Source organism: Ixodes scapularis, unplaced genomic scaffold, assembly GCF_016920785.2.
Source record: "Ixodes scapularis isolate PalLabHiFi unplaced genomic scaffold, ASM1692078v2 PGA_scaffold4__175_contigs__length_147842914, whole genome shotgun sequence".
Taxonomy (NCBI): domain Eukaryota; kingdom Metazoa; phylum Arthropoda; class Arachnida; order Ixodida; family Ixodidae; genus Ixodes; species Ixodes scapularis.
In genome coordinates, this window is record NW_024609879.1 from 102,548,471 (window position 1) to 102,566,291 (window position 17,821).

Here is a 17,821-nt window from a genome sequence, read left to right on the forward strand (position 1 = left end):
CAAATTAGTAATGTTTTCTTCAAATTCCACACAAAAAAAAATACCCTATATTTGTGGACGGTGGTCTATACATTGCGAGCGAACATATGGAGTTGATTGCATACTCCACAGACAGGGCCATGAACTCGGCCTGAGCGAACGTCAACGAAGTATTTGAAAATGACCATTTATCACTCACGAAAACCGCGATACTACCACGTACCATGACTCATATCTCGAGTGGAAAAAGTACCACAATAACCCGGTAAAGAGAACTGATCTGTTGCAGAAGAGGGGATGTTAATTTCTGTTAAGACAAATACATCTACTGAAGAGGCAATTGCTCTTGAGGTAATTTCGAATTCTACCCAATGTTTACGTATGCTCCGAATATTAACGTGTACTACAGAAAAAAAACATTTCCTCACAATTTCCAAAAAAAGTTCGAAGAGATGAAAAATTTGAAACCTGAGCTAAATCTGCCATACATCTAAAGAATCTTTTCAAAGTCTAGCGAACTGTTAATTCTCACAGGTGGAGAACCCACCGCCTTCTTTGCGTAGATTTTCGCTCTGGTTACCCAGACGAACTTATAGCCCTGTTCCTTGCCCTTCTGTCTTGCCCGCCAAAACGACTCCTTGTTCGCGTGGGTCAGGTTGTCATTTAGGTACAGTCTGGAAAGATAACTATCCTGACCCAGCGAACGAAGCGTACCCCGCGCTGCCATCCAGGATTCCTTCATGTGGACAGACGCGAATTTGATCAGAATCGGTGTTTTTTTTTTGCATATTTGGCTGGCAAGCGGTGAAGAGCAAGAATGTCAGATTTCTGAAAGTTTGAGATCTTGAGTTTTTTCGATAAAATCTCAGCAAAGGACATAAGATCTTCATCAGGTGAGACAGGAAGTCCGTGCACTTCCAGGTTTGGCAGACGGCTGTGCTGCTCGTTGTCGTTTAGGGCGACTCGCATCTCTTGGATCTCGGATGCTTGCGCCTCCACTGTTGACTTTAAATGAGAAAGTGCCGTTTGCAGGGCTTTGCCATTCTGTTCGTTGGTGGTCGCCAACTTGAGGAGACGGTCATAGTCGGCCGAAAAGAAATCTATTGAGTGTTGTAGGCCGTTCACAGTCTCCCTTAGACTCTCGACAATGGGCTTGATGGCTAAAAGTTCGTTTAGTTTGGCCGACAGTGTCATAAGGAAATCGACGCTGCCCTTCAGTGAGAGTAATCCCTCCAGCTTCTCATTCATAGTTGTTAGTTGTGAAGCGAGCATTCCTATCCCTTCAGAGGAGCTTGACGACTTCGGCCCAGATACTTCCACCTGATCATCCTTCCCACGACACGCACGGCACTTCCATTTTTTTTGCGTTTCGTTTGTCCCATGGTAATGAAGGTCTTATCAGCTATCCCGGAGCAAGATTGTCCCAGATGGTTATTGGACTTGCAATCCGAACACGACATGTGCCTGCCATCGTTGTTTGCAGACTTGCTACATGCCGTGCACTCGGTCATGCGGACCGTAGGGGAATCCATATGCATAAGGGAATTCGGTGAATTATGTGTGTGAAACTTAGTCGGGAGGTTGAGGCACTCCTCTAAGTATCGACGCGAGCCACGGGGCAAGTAACTGGTAAGGATGCTAAGTAACTCTGAACGACTGGCCGGCAGGACTGGGTTCCAGCGATTACGCTGTCAGACACGCAGGGCTAGGTCGAGCTGATTCGTGCAACTGCAGAAGAAAGCCGCCGCTCACCATGGTACTGGAGCAGCTGCCTTCAACGAAGCGAACGAGCGCATCATCAACCGCCAGGGCTTTACCATCCAGAACGTCCACTGAACAGCCTACCGAAGGTCACCTTGGCTCGCTTGCTTACTGGCCTGAACCGCCGCCGAACCTCCAAGACTCGTGCGGCGGATCAGAAGAGCACGTCGTACTGAACACCATTAAACCGTCAAGGCATTCCCAGCCGCACGGTGAAGCCTCCGGACAGCACCCTTTGCCCAGGCACTTCTTACAGCTGGTAGAAGTGTCTTGGCAAACCCCGAACCTTCAAGCAACGGTGCTTGCAATGTTGAGAAGACCATGTCGTCCTTCCCCCTGTATATATCATCTCATAATCATCATCACTAGACGTGGCACCGCGGGCCTCCATGGTACGGGCTGTCGCCTTTCCGCGGTGTCACGGCTCTCCTGAGGCAATAAAGATTACGAGTACGATTACGATTCTAGAGCTCCGTTGCAGCTGCCAAGCTTGAAGGATTCTTCCAGCGCTGACCAAATGTTTTGTTGAGCCCAGCTGTTTTGAGGCTTGCGTTGATGAAAATCTGTCGTCGAAGCCACCATCCAACTGACAAATTATGGCAGTGGATAAGGAATTTCAGTGTAACATGCACAAACTGATGGAACGGAATGTCTGGCCTGTGACTTCTTCTATCATAAATAATAATAATAATAATAATAATAATAATAATAATAATAATAATAATAATAATAATAATAATAATAATAATAATAATAATAATAATAATAATAATAATAATAATATTTATTCCACTTTCATGTTTGTTTTCGATATTTTCGGGCCCGTCAAAGCCAAAGTAGGCTTGTGGGACATGGCCCGGAAGAGGTAGTAAGCGATTATATACATCTTGTTAACAAACACCGATAAACAGTCATAGTTGTCCGGGGTGGGGGAGGGGAGGGGTGGGTAGTCAGTCACTTTGTACATGGCACGGATAGAGATAGTAAATCACAGTAGACCGGTAGAAACATTATAGACATATGTACAGGTACATGTAGAGACACACACAAAGCACACATATAGATATATGCATGCCACTGACAGAGATAGTCAATCACAGTGAACCGGTAGAAACACTATAGAAATATATACAGGTAACATAAAAAGGTTCCGACAAAGTTGTAAAAAAAAAAAAAAGAGAAAAGGGTAAGGAAACATTAACGAGTACTTAAGGTAGAGTCCAATCAATTAGGAATTTTTTTAGTTGCTTTCTTGAGGTAAGCGTAAATATGTCATCAGGAAGCGAATTAAATATTTTCGGGACATAAATATCACGAGTAGCTTGTCCGTAGCGAGTATAAGAACGAGGTACAACATAGCGAGGACTATCTCTTAGAACTCGGGAGGACATGTAAGTTTTTTTGAAATCATCCATCCAAAAGTGGCGCAAAATTACTGAATTCACAAACAACTTTTGGAAGGAAGGTAAACCAAGATACTCAAAGATACTTCCGCATTCTGTCAAATCACAGTCATACGCCACGCTCTTCAGTAAGTTCCGCAGAATATTATCGATGCGTATTTGCCATCTTACGGAGCAATTGGAAAGAATGGTGATTCCATATCTTAAAACTCCGTAAGCAAGACTGCTGGCAATAGCTCTGCGCACACCGATCGGAGCAAGATGTCTAACGGTGTACAAAAGCCAGGCAGTACTTCTGAGTTTGCTACAAATATAGGACAGGTGGGTGTTCCAAGCAAGGTCGCTGTCAAAATAAACTCCCAGGTATTTAACTGAATTGACATAAGAAACTGCCGTACAGGAACAAGAAGCACAATCGGAGGTATGAATGAAGAGAGGAATGTTTGTCACAGTTTGTTTTAAGGGATTTCTAAAGCATACTAAACTAGTTTTTGAGGCGTTAACTTTGATACGGTTGTCACGAAACCAGTTCATAGCAGTGAAAACAGCTTGTTGTAGTACTTGTACGGCTGATGTGTAGTTGGTGTGACACGCGACTAAAACTGTATCATCCGCATATTGAAATATATGACAATTTAAGATGTTTTCTGCAAGATCATTCACATAAATATTAAACAATAAGGGGGAGATTATGGATCCGTGTGGAACGCCACACGTCAGAGACACCTGTGTGCTCATGTTTAGACCTCCCAGAGCAACAACCTGGGAACGATTAGAGAGATGATTTGTAAGAAGTGTGTGAAAGTTGCCACAAAATCCCAGCTTGTGTAATTTCTGAAGCAATATACTGCGGTCGACGGAGTCAAAAGCTTTAGAAATATCTAAAAATAGACCGCAATTGTATAGATTATTGTCAAAAGCTGAATGGAGGAGGTCGGAAAATTCTTCTAACAGTGAAACAGTTCCAAGACCCTGTACAAAACCAGATTGTCTCGGTGAAATTACTGAGAACTTGTTGAGGAATCCTGACATAGTTATTAGCAAGTGCTTTTCCAGAAGCTGACCTATGACAGGCAATATGGAGATTGGTCGATAGTTTTCAAATTTGTCTTTTTGACCCTTTTTGAAAAAAGGTTTAACAAGTGCTGTTTTTAAGGTTCTTGGAATTACACCGGTCGTTATGAAACCGTTTAGCATGAATAAAAGAACAGTAGTTAAAGCCGCAAAATTTTGTCGTAGAATTCTGATCGATATGCCATCAATTCCGTTTGGTTTCGTTTCTTTGAAGCTAAACACCAGAGAATGCAGGTCAACATCAGTGATGGTTGGTAAAAGTGCTGATTCACAAATTGAATTATTTAGGCTGCAAACGCCGAGAGAAGCCTCAGATGATACTCGTGATGTGCTCGCAAAATAATTGTTGAATGAATTCGCTACTAGCTGGGGATCGTCTTTAAAGTATTGCAAGGGAGACTCTGGATGTGTAGTTTTTCCACGCAGTTGGTTGACGATGGACCACGTCTGTTTGGGGTTATTTGCAGCTTTGTCAAACTGTCCTCTAAAGTAGCGCCGTTTTGAAGCGCGTATCAGCGCACATACTTTATTTCTTTCTATCTTAAATGCGAGGTGGAGCGCGCTATTGCTCGGGGCACGCTTGGATCGTCTCCACAACAGGTCTTTGTATTCGATTGCTTTAATAATATCTGGGGTTATCCAATGGCTTTCCTTTTTTCTTTTCCTAAAACTAATTGGACGCTTCGCCTCATTTCTGAAAAACTGGATTTGTTCGCAAAATTTCTTGTACACTTGGCAAGCGTCGTTTGAGTCAAGTAACGATGACCAAGTGAAAGATTTTATAGACAAGTCAAGTTTCCGGTGATCTATGATCCAAGTGTCAGTTGTTTTATCTTTGCCTGGAAGCTTTTGCGTATCTTGACGGGAAAACAAGGGTGTCCACTGACATGCTTTAAAATAATGGTGTGCCAGTTTTTGAATGATTACGCAGGATTGAATATTAAAACTTGGACCACGCACGCTTATGTGATCAAGGCACGATGCAACTAGTGATCCATTTAAAAACTCTTCCCTTGTTGGAGCCTGAATGCTGCATTCAATACCATGAGAATAAAAAAGTGTGAGGTAATCAATTACGACTGGTTTGGATGAGGCTAATATATCTATGTTAAAATCTCCCACCACACACACCTGTTGTTCTAACGTCCATGATGATACGACGTTTTCAAGTTCTAGAATAAAATTGGAAGCACTGTTGGACGGAGGGCGATAGACTGCCATTAGCAAGAACGAGGCCGTTAAGTAACGAAGGATTTTGTTAGAAATAAGTAAAGTTTGTTTTAGAAAAGTCTATCTTTCTACAGTTGCGTCGGCATCGTTTTATTTCTTTTAGCTGTCTTTGTGAGTGTCGGCGTTTTGGAGGGAGCATTTGCGGGGGCAGAGCGGCCGGGAGTGGGGAGCGGCTTCCCCGCGGTCGTTAAGAAACGTCTCGGGTTTCGGTATAGTCCGCTCGGACAGATCCCTTCTTGCAGCTGGTTGTGGCTTTTAGCCGAATGTGCCTGTATATAGAGGGTTTCGCAGCTTAGTGTAAAATTGTCGCTTTTTGCCCGATGCAATAACTTAGCGGTTGGCGCCAGTCAGACTGGAAAAATTGCAGAGAACAACCCTACAAGGAATTTAGGTTTGACGGTTACAGCGACAGGATGACAGCTCGCCGACCATTGGACGACAGTGTACCACGTGGGAGTGGTGAAATTTGAAGTGATTGGTCCATCTCTGGAGGGAAAGGAGGCATCTACGAGGCTAGAAAAGGGCTGCCGAGAGGGTTCTCGGGGAATTCGGCTCTTGAGACTGGGGACTAAAGTACGGGGTTTTAATTTTGGAAGTTTTGTATATTACCGTTGACTTGTCGTTTTGTTTTGAAAATAAACGTGGCCACACTGGCCACCGTAAACCTACCGACGTCGTAATGTGTCCAGCGGGATCGAACAACGTTTAGTTTTTTTTTTCTTATTCGACTTCCCGGGGGGCTACCATCGGGCGAACACCATCATCGGTCGTCACCATCTTGACCGGGCCCCTTCCCCCTCGGAAAGTTGACTGGCGCAGGCATGTTTCGTGATTATCCGTAAAGCGACACATTCAGCGTAAACGAGGGAAATGTCCAATCGGGATGTGGTGTATACGTCCCTAACAAAAACTGCAACTCCGCCACCGCGTCTGTCGGGGCGTGTATAGCAGAAAGAACGATATCCAGGCAAAACAAAAAGCTCCAGCGACTCTGAGTGAGTATTAATTTCTGTTAAAACGAAAGCGTCAATTATGTCGTTTAAGCTTAGAGCAATCGTCAAAAACTCATCCCAGTATTTTCTTATACTACGAATGTTCAAGTTTAGCAGTCCAAATGAATTTCCGGAGGTATGGCTAAAACAAACTTTGAATGCGCATACATCGGGAAAGGTGAAAAAACTGGAACCCATGAGCTCACTTGATCTTGTCTAAATCACTCTTTCTGGCAATATGAATAACTGTTGTTCCCTCAGACTTTTTGACGAGGATTCTACCTTCCTTAGTCCAGACAAATTTAAAATTCACTTCGCGTGCCTTCCCCTCCGCTAGCCAGAAAAGTTCCCGCTTTGCTTGTGTTAAGTTTTCATTGAAGAACATTTTTGGCAGTGCGTTGTTCTCAGAAAGGGCGCGCAGTTTTTTTCTAGCTGCGAACCATCGCTCCCTGATGGCGACATGGTTGAACTTTACCAGGATTTTTGGGATTGTGTTCTGTTTTGCAGGAAGGCGGTGAATTGACTCAATGTCTGAATGTCGAAATCCCTGCAGGTCGAGTTTCGCCGCGATTTCCGACAGTCGGCCTGTCAGATCCTCGTTCTCAACAACTGGAAGGCCGCAAACCTCCATATTGGCTCTGCGACACTGCTGCTCGGATTCGCTTACTTCAGCGCGTAATATCTCAAGCTGTGATGCTTGGGCAGCAACTGTAGCTTTCAAAGCTGCCACTTCAGATTCACAAGCCTTTAGAGCAGTTTCGCCAGACTTCAAGCCCTCCATCACGGTGTCATATTGCTTGGAGACAAATGACACTGTGTCTTGCAGCTCGCTCATAGTCTTATTTAGGTTTGCTATTTCTGCTGCTAGGAGCAGTAGGTCTTTGGCCTGGCTTATCAGAGCTTCGACTTTCGAGCTAATGTCAGGTAGAGCTTTAAGCTGAGCCTGAATGGCAGACAGCTGTGCTGAAACGCTTGCGCCAAACTGCGTATTATCTGTTTGACTACTAAGATTGCCTCGCCTACTGCCAGGCCTGCAGCTCTTGCACTTCCATACATCTCGTTTTGTATCACTCATCGCATTAAATGTGTTCGGTGCAATGCCCGAACAGCCCTGGCCTAAATGATAGCTGCAGTAACATTCAGAACATGTCATGAATCTACCGTCAGCAGGCGTTGGCTTGTGACATGAGATGCACTCGTTGGAATCACCCATTGCAACGCGAGTTAGTGTGGGTGACGCTGGAGCAGAGTTACTTGAGATGAGCGGGAACTCGGAAGTTGTCGGTGGTGATAACGAAGGTCGTGTACAAAACACTGCCGAAAACCACCAGCGTAATGGTAGGAGGCGTGTCACTGAACAGAAGAGATCAGCATGAGCAGCGTTGTGGCGAAAAAATAATACATTTTATTCGGTGTCCAGGAACAACCATTCGGTCTTAGTGCTGGCACACCGGATATTCAAACAGTTAAAAACATGGATCACACTCACATTCCAAATAAAACATGAAAATTATAACTTGCCAGAGACACACAAAGATCAAAATGACCGACATATAAGATTAGGGGGTAAATATTTATGTTAGAAGACCATACGTTGGTGCGCCTTGAAGATAAAGGCATGTAGATTGGACTCTGGAGTCTGGAGAGTACATCATGCAGAGAGAGAAAAAAAGAAAATGTAATCTGACAAAGTGTCTTGCAAATATTAGTGGTCATACCATTTCTAATCACTCTCAGGCAGTTCAAAAGTGATAGTAACATTTCGAAATACAGCTTTGGAAAAACAGTGTGTCTACAAAGTCACAAGAAAGAATAAAATTCGTGTGCGATTCACAGTAACATCTGAACACCCTTTAGTTCTGCCTTAATTTGAACAGGATTCTGATTGAGTGGTCGAAATTATTTTGGCTGGAGTCAGATATGCCCAGTTTCTCAGCGTGGGCGTAAATGACTAAATATAAATTCTCTGAATGTATAAAAAGGTGAATTGAGTCTTGTAGGTAGCCTGGGAATCCTAATATTTACTTCAGATAAGAGACTTGGGGAGTCATTTAGGCCATGCAGGATTTTAAACAAAAATACAGAATCATCTTTCAATCGAACACGTTTCAAAAGGGCTTCATAATCCAAAGTTTGCTTATCCCTAGCCAAATATCGATACTTAAAAATTGAGGCGAATTTGTGCTGCAACCGTTATACTCTCAGTGAATTTGTTTTACAGATTGTGTTCCACACCACCGACGCCTAGTCTAGCTGCGAGCGATCCAGTGAGCAGGAATGGGTTAAAACGCGCATGGATTGTTGAATTTTTTAGTCAGGTGACACAGAAGGCCGAGCACTCGTAAAGGTGCGCAAACCATTTTGTCCACGTGAACATCAAACATTGGGTTCGAATCAAATACAACGCCAAGGTCTCTTATTTCGGTTACAGGAATCGATAGGTCCCCGTCAATTTGATAAGGAAAAGTTTACTGAGAAAATGACAATACTTTGGTTTTTGAACTGTTCAGAGGGAGCTTGCTTTCCCTACACTAATTGCTGAATGTCTTCACGTCCGCCTGTAGTTTTACGCAGTCGTCAAGAGCTCGAATTTCAAGGAATGTTTAATGTCATCGGCGTATATGAAGAATAATAAGTGTGGGATGACGAGGGGGTTATCATTGACAAATAAAGAAAAGAGAAGGGGGCCTAAAACATATCCCTGAGACACCCAAGAGTTTATTTTGTAGGTTGTGGATGCCATATTATTAACTTGTACAAAACCCTTCCTGTTCAGCAGATAAATTTCAAACCATTCGATCACGTTTTCACCAACACAGTTTAAATAGCAACATTTCGCGGTCAACCACATCAAAGGTCTTGCTCAAATCAAAATTAACTACGCTTGGTTGACCTTTGCTTACAGACAATGCGGGAGGCTGTAGGCAGTTCCAGAGCCAGCAATTAAAATAAAACAAGTCGAAATTCGCACAGTCTCACTGCACACAAACGATATACTTTCCATAAGTCGAAATTTTAACCCAAAAATTTTCACACACAAAAAGAAAATTGATACAGGTCAAAATTTGCGGGCTCACGTACACGAAAAAGACCCAGCATCAAAAATAAAACAAATCAAAATTCAAACAATCTCGCTAAAAAAAAAAAAAAAAAAAAAAAAAAAGAAAGAGCTTTTCCAGAAGTTGACATGTGCGCAGAAAATTTTCAAGCACAAAAATAATGTAATCCAGGTCAAACTTTGCAGTCTCAGGTACACAGCAAACAGACGTCTCACAGGTCAGTTTTGCTCAACAAGAATATTTAAGAAGGAAAATTAGATCATTCGCGCGACTAAAAAGGTAACTTTATTTTAGAAAGCAATTTACAGGTTGTCTTGATCATCTCATTTATGCCAAGCACCTACACATTAAAATGCAGCCGCCTGCGTTCACGGAAAAAATATCCAGGACGTCCTCCGCTTGAACTTTAATGTCACGGTGAACATTCAAAAGCGCTATACTTTGTTTGAGCTCAGGTCCGGACGCAACCGATGCTACACGCGCGAGCTCCGGGTTTTCAACGTTCCTGCCAAGCATGCGCGCTTGTGTAGTGCAAGCACTGTTCAGGGCCAAAAGGCTCGCGCTTGCAGCATCGGCTGCGTCTGGACTTAAAGTGAAACAAACTATAGACCGAGCAGTCGCTCATTCGAAGTGGACGCTCTCAGATATGTTTTCACTGTCGTAGTGAAGAAAACGAGCGCCCAGCTTCCGCCGTTGTTAGGGGCAGAGTCCCTAGGATCTTGAGAAGACGATGGACGTTCTGAAATAGGGCCTCCGGACAGAGGGCGACCGCGTATATACCGCAGACGTGACGGGCGTTTCACGTTTCTCCCTCTTGCATTGGACGCCTAAAATTTCCGTATTGTTGGCGAAGTTTTCCTCACTTTGCGAAATTCGTCGCTCACGGATGCGATGAAGTCCGTCTTGGTTTCTGCTTTGTATGTCGAGGTGGCATCCGATGCAATTCCTTATTAGCTTAATCTCTTCGTTGCAAGGAACACAGAAACTCCGAAGAGACAAGCCTTCATATTCTTACTACGCATAGGCGCAAGGGTAGTCAAGTTCCTCTCCACGTTCGGCGAGTAGTTTTTGTGTGGTGCGTCATGTAATTTCTTCGAGTGACTGAACGACGAGTAAGGACTGATGACTTCTCCTTACCTCGAGGATATCCTGCTGTTGCCTTTGGACCACGCTGCAAGATAAAGCGGCCTAGCCAAGATAAGACTCTCTTTTCTTCGGCACCTGGTTCTGTAGCACGAATTTGTTAAACCTTTAATAGATAATAAATTTTTGTTTTGTGATTGTTCAGAATTACCTTCGCCCCATATATTGGTCTTAGTGTTTGTGCGTGGTCGGTTGCTCTAATTTTTCAGCGTCAAGATTTTTGTTTTTTGCTGCTTATTTTTTTTTTGTTACAGTATAGATTTTGTGTTTTGTCTGGCCTTCACGCGTTGGAAATGCGGTGCTACCTCAAAAGCAGAGGGAGTTGTGTGCTGTAACGAAACTTTTAAAGTTGGTGGGCCGCAACTACGACGACAGTAGAACGTTGAGCCACCACGGCCGTATTCCTGTGGATGAAGCCTGCTCCGTTTTGAAAAAAATTACAATGCAGCTTTACCCGTTTTATCTTAACATCGCCTCCCTAATCTTTGCCTGAGCGTCCATATCGGCGAGCTCACCGTGTGTCATTGGGAAAGGGGGGGTGGATCCCTTTAAACCCCTCCCGAAATAAAATCCTGGCTACGCCACTGATGTAACGCACTTGATTCCTCTGCTTATAGGACTTGTCGGCCGTGGGGTGAGGCCCCCGCAGAGGGCGCACTTCGATGAACAAACATGTTGGTCGCTTGGGGAATTTGCTCGGCAGCCCCTGCAGACCACGTTTTCGGGAGTCGGGCAGACGTCGGCTCGGTGACCGAGTCTGCCACATCCGCAGCAGACCTCCGTTTGTGTTCGGTAGAGCGTGCATCTTAGCATACTGAGGCAGCACATGACGTAGTTTGGCCTTGGGGTTCCTCGGCTGTGCGATGAGACTTCTAAGCTGCTTGTGATCAAATTTCAGGTCAATGTTTCTTATGATCCCCTTGCACGTGTTGTCGGGCTCGTCGAAATAGGAGCTGACCTCGTTTAGTTTGCTAAGCAAATGGAGATGGCTTCAACCCCCGCATAGGTCTTGGCGCTGTGTTCTGGGGGGTGCTGAGCACCGAAATCTCCTGCATGGCGTTGGGGTGGATGACGTCTTCCGCGGCATTCGTGAAAGAGAGACCCGCCGCCGTCACAAGAGCCTGGGCGATCTTGACTTGACTGATATTTTTAACGTTTAGGCCTCCCCGAGGACGGACGATTACTCTAAAGTGCTCCTTCAGAAGGCGAGGCATTCTCGAGGCAGCTACAAGACGTTTCTTTACGCTGACGGGACTGCGGGAGCCGCCATTGCTACTGCCATGCACTTGGCGTGTTGGCGGGTTGCTCGCTCTCGGCGGGCAGGCACTTTTGGGAAGATTTATGCTTGGTAGACGCCGACTGCCAACCGGCGCACTGAACCTCTTCGGGGGCAATGTCTTCCTCCTCCCCTATAACTTGCATGGCCATCTTGAACAAAGAAAACGAGGTCGCGCGGAAGCTAGCCCGCCGAGCCTCCGCCGGGGAGGTGGGCATATATATGGTGTGAGGCTTAATTATGCGTCCGCGGCGTGGTCGAGCAAAAAGTCTCTTGAAAAACGAAAAAAAAAAAAAAAATCCATCCACCATAAAAAATATGGTATCGGCGTGGTCTGTACGACTTTAGCCGTCGAAGGAGACACAAATCACGAAAAAATAATAGATCAGAATTTTCGACTGAAAACACTCCGTTGGTGGAAGAAGCAGGGCGCCGCTACAACTCTATACGTAGAAAATAAATAAATTAATAAATGAATAAAGAAGTGAGTCTGTATGGTGGACACACATGCTGACGACAAAATCTTTGGCTGGGATGGCGCTTTTCTTCAAGGTCAGTGCAATTAGCCCGTCTTCGATAAGCAGTATTTCTTTTCGGTTGAGACCCCTCGCTTGGAGAAGCTTGGGATTTACGACACTGTCAGGTTCGTTCGGAAAGGTGAAAGAGAATCATGGGAACCAGAGCCAGTGGGAGAACTCAAACGTACTTTACTGTAAAAAAGAAAAAAAGAAAAAGAAAAAAAAACTGGAGAACGATCAGCGTCGGATAAATGAAATAAATATTGCATTAAGGCTGCGGTCCCACGGCAGCCATCTTGAACAAGGCGTTAGTTCAACCAATAGACGGCGACACGCACCCGTGGGGTGGCCGAAACATTGGTTCACGGTGGGATGGCTCGAGCACCATCACGTTCCCCTCGTGGCCTTGCTCGCGCCGCTGCCAGCTGTGCTCAGCCAGCTCAAGTAGCGTGGCCCAGCAAACGGATGCCCACCCCTGCCCGTTTCGATCTGGATGAGCATCGTACCGGCGTGCGGTCGTGTATCACTACTGCGTGATGCACGTTAAAGACCCCAGGCTAGCGGCTGTACCGCACTGGCTAAATTGCTCATCTACAGCTGGGAGACTCGTCGCCCCTGTGAGGCAGACCAAGTTCTAGGCTGTATAAACACACACACAACCCAATTTTTGTATGCGAGAATAGGGAGTTTTAGAATAGCGCACGCTAAAGCTTTGCGTGCGCAAAGAATAGCGTCGTCGCCACTGCGCATGCTCCGAACGCAAACCAGGTTTTGCGCTTTGCGTGCGCAATTTTAGCGTGCGCTATTTCTCGGAAATAGCGTGCGTACGCAAAGGGCCTTTGCGCTCCTCTAAGGAGGATTCGTGATGAGAAGTTGGCTAAAGCCAAGACGAGCACAGTTTAAAAAAAAATGGCGGCCCCCGGGATCACGGCTGCGGTCGCTTTGGCGGCGTCGTGAGCGCGACGTCAGCGGCATCCTCGCGACTGCGATTTTCAATACGGGACCACGGGACGACATCGCACTCGGTTTGGAAAACCCAGGGTGGGCAACGATCACCGGGAACTTGATGCTTGCGACGAGCGAACATTTATCGGCGAAGGTCAGTACACTCTTGCCGAGGCGACGTATGCGGCGGACACGACCGGTCGACCGCTCGCGTCGCACTCTCACGTTTAAACAAATGTAAAATTGTTACTCCGGACCAAAAATCTTGTTTTTTTTTCTCAAGTTGCAGCATTTCGTGTGTGAAATAAAAATCGTGTCTGTATCTTGGTGGCGTTGCAAGCGCGAGATGCTTGGGCTTTTGCGTCGCGGCAGAGAAACGCTATTCTAAAACACTCTTGCGTCGCGTGCGCTAAAGCAAGCGCTAAGTTTAGCGCTAGCGTGCGCTAAAATTGCGTACGTTATTCTAAAACTCCCTAATGTCAGGGTGGGTGTTCTCTGATTAAGGTAAATGCGGTTCGGTGGTTGTAACGGGCTTTCGCAATAAATCTTACCAAGAAGGAATCAAATGTTGATTGACGTGTTAATATTCTATCAATGAAAATTTCTTCGGCAGGAATGCACGCTCAGTAGACTCAATCTTCCAAGACACCAGTGGAAGCGGACGTCAAGTAAACTGCTTCGCAATTTACGGTACTTACCTCACCATTTTAATGACGACTAAAATGACGTCACGAAATATTGTGTTTCACGGGGTCCGGAAGAGGTTCCCAGAAAACAAACGCCGTTGCAATATTTTCGGAAGTACCGACACACATAATGTTGTAAGTACAGCTTAGGAGGAATATGATTAAAACCATCAGAAGAAATAGGAAGACGTTTATTTGCAATGATGACGCTGTGAATGAACGGCGTTTAGCGACGGCAAGTTATGAGCGTTCGGGAATATATAAGTTCACGTGATTGCTAACTATGGACATGCGTTTTTGTCGGGAGATGGTGTTGCGGTGATGACCTGATATCGGACGACTCGTGGCAGACGAACAAGCAGGTTTCTTCTCAGCGAATGGTAAGTGTCCAGTGTCAAGCACAATTCGTGGCTACCGATGTTGTCGACGTTTCGAACACTTACCGCTTTCGACAAAATTTCTGGCACCTGGGCTAACTTTCTGGAAAGACTCGAAGTCTTCCTGGAGTCCAACGCCATCATGAACAGTAACTGAAAACGATCCACTATTCAATCGGTGGGTTGCGAAACGTATCCGCATCTGCGGAGTCATGGGCGATGCGTACTCTAAGTGGCTGGAAGTTTACACGATGCCTGCCACGACGTCCAAGCACGTCATTGACGTTCTAAGGTCTCTTTTACCTACTTTTCTCTGATAACGCGCCAAATCTTGTTTCAAACAAAATAAACAAGTTTTTGAAGAAAAAAAAAATACCGGTCTCAGGCATCACATTAGTGCACCCTACCATCCTGCAACTAGCGGGCATGCAGAACAGATGGTGTGCGAAGCAAAAAAAAAAGCCCTTTTGAAGCTTACGGAAGAAGCAGTTCAGTGAAGAATCGCCAGGTTGTTGTTCCAGCATCACGCGACGGTCTCATCTTACACGGTAAAAACACCCACCGAAGCAATATTAGGCGGACGAAGAGCCACACTCCTCGATCTCATAATACTATGGCTAACGAACGATGATCGAGAGATTCCCAGATCGAAAGTAATTGCAGTTTATTCGGTCGGACAACTCGTCTACGTAAGGAATTTCAGCGGAAGTCGGGCCTTCCATGTAAAACTTGAGTAGAAAAGGCTCTATGCTGGTTGACCAGAAGGTGTTATCTCTCTGAATACGTTGGATATAAATGTCCTTGAGTGTAAATATAACTAAATCACAAAACTCTCTTTGTGGATTGTGTAACTGCCCTTGTATTTGACAGTAGAATCTATGGTGGTGATTTTAACCTTTCACACCAGGCTCCTTTTTCTTATTTTTCGCCTCATACTCCTTTGCGGTTTAAGTATGCTTCCAGAATCTTTTGGAAAGGGTACACATTTGTTTCAACTAGTCATTCAGGGAATGCTGCTAGAAATCCCTCCCTCCTATTAACGAATAAGCCGCACTTCTGCACAGTACAATTTTCCTGTTCCACGTACAGTTGTAAGGCAGCATCTTCATTGATTCTACCATATTCTGTTGCGGGTGAAGAAAATCTTTGGGTACACGATACTTGAAACGAATCTTGCACTGTACGTTGTGGTTCGACACCCACTAATGTCGTCGTCCTTATAGAGCCTCATCATTTAATCATTACCTCGTCACCTCATATTGCTCTTCATCAACAGTAAGTACAATAGGGTACCGCCATATTACAATCCAAGAATCGAAAAATTGAGACGTTCAGTCCTTCAACAAGTGTTTTATTTATATAATGTTATTACGTTACATTACCTCGAGAAGATCGACGTCCATCGTCGATCTTCAAAATCTTATACCTGTATATAAATTTGACGCACAAGGGGGGGGGGGGGGGGGGGGGGGGGGGGAGTTGGTGGCCGAGTGCATGGTCTAGTGCACACCAGCTAGGAGCGCTTGGAGCGAAAGCTCGATCTGCAGAAGCCACCCGCCCCTGCCCGTTTCCATCGGGAAGAGCATCGTACCGGTGTGCGGTCGTGTATCACTACTGCTTGGTGCACGTTAAAGACCCCAGGCTAGCGGTGGTACCGCACTGGCTAAATTGGTCATCTACAGCTGAGAGTCAGACGCCCACTAAGGCGGACTAACTTCTGGCTGTATAAACATACACACAACAATTGGAGATTAGACGCATAATAACAAAGAGCACAGCGTGCCGCCTCTTTTCTTTGGATGCCTTTTTTTTTAAACCAGCGCAAGCTCGCGCGTTCTCTCTTTTGAGACGGTTACAACGGTCGCATATAAAACCCGCGTTTCTGCTACCCGGCCGCTTCCTCTTCTCATTATGTGTAGTTGGTTATAACTAAATAAGCTATAATAATGGTGTATTATTCGTATTTACTTTGAGTTTCAGTCAGGGAAAAGAAGTTTCGCGGGAACTAGAGCAAATAAATTAGCTGCGCTTAGAGTATCGGCACTCTCTTCCCCGTCAGTGTTGTGAACGCCGCCATTCTGGTGCTTGTGCAGAGCAGGCGCAACTGCCGATCGTCATGATTCAAGAGTGCGACATCCTCAGCATTAGATTCGGTGTTAGGAAGCTCATGTAAGTGTCGCTACTCTGACGCGTAGCTTATTTATTGACACTATTCATGCTCTTGTTCAAGAGGCTTGTAATACCTGGAGGGGCCATGACGTAAGCCCCATGGATTCCACAAGCCACTACCTTTTGACACCTGCCTCTTCCTCATTGTTCCCGCTTGTGCCAGTAAATTAGCCACGGTTCAGAGTAACGGCACTTGGCCATATTGTGGCTTAAAATCATGGTTGCCAGTTACCTGAAGCTTCATCTGAAATCACAGGAAACGCTTTTCCGTCCCCCACAAATGTTTAAACAACGCACGACAGAGCATTGCAATATTGCATCAACTTCCTAGCAGCGCATCTAATGCCGAGGAAGTCGTACTTTTGGATCATGACGATCGGCAGTTGCGTTTGCTCTGAACAAGACCCAAAATGGCGGCGCCCAAAACAATTTTGGGGAACGGAGTGCCGATACTTTAAAGCTCATTTAGTGACTCTAGGCATGAAGTGAACTCGGGTGCATTATTTTCCTCTTCGTCTTTATTGTTTATTGATTTCAATCATATCGAATAATGAACACATTATATCCGTGTGTAATTATTTGTCTTAGATTTATTAACCTGACCCAGTACTTAAACCATTCATTTATGGTTAGTAAATCTTCTAATATATTTTTTTTTAAATGTGAAGGTAAAAAGACACGGAGATTGATGATACAGACGCCAACGCCGCCCTCGGAAATTTTTTGAACACTAGAAATCAGCAGTTTGTCTGCCATCCACCAGGTAGCGCAGCAAAACACCCAAACAGTTTTTATTGTTTTTAAAATTAGCTAAGCTCTACACCTAGTAAGAAACCAAAGCCAGTTCATTGTGAAAATTTAATACATCTCAATGTATATCTATTCCAAACAATAAATGTTATTAGATGTCAATAAATCTGTTTGATGTCCAAAAAAGATATGCGTCAAAAACAGGTAAGTTTGAAGGGCTCCTGGAGCGTTATGACTTTGAAAATGAAAAAAAGCCATCGTCCACCTCTTGGGCAACCAATGTAGCTCTAAATGTTATAAAAGATTTTATCATAGTTTAATTATTTCCTCAGCGGCATTTGAAGTACCATGACTCGAAGCACAAAAAAAAAAAAAAAGTGCTACGTTTGATATAAAATATCTAAACAAAAATTTTTTACACAACATTAAATATTTTTTTGCATATTACCAATTATAAGC

At 44.7% G+C, this 17,821-nt stretch overlaps 1 pseudogene; it reads right to left on the minus strand.

Annotated features, from left to right (window-relative positions):
* Nucleotides 1–469: 469 nt before the first annotated feature.
* Nucleotides 470–12,069, minus strand: LOC115328227 (annotated as a pseudogene).
* Between the last annotated feature and the right edge of the window lie 5,752 nt (nucleotides 12,070–17,821).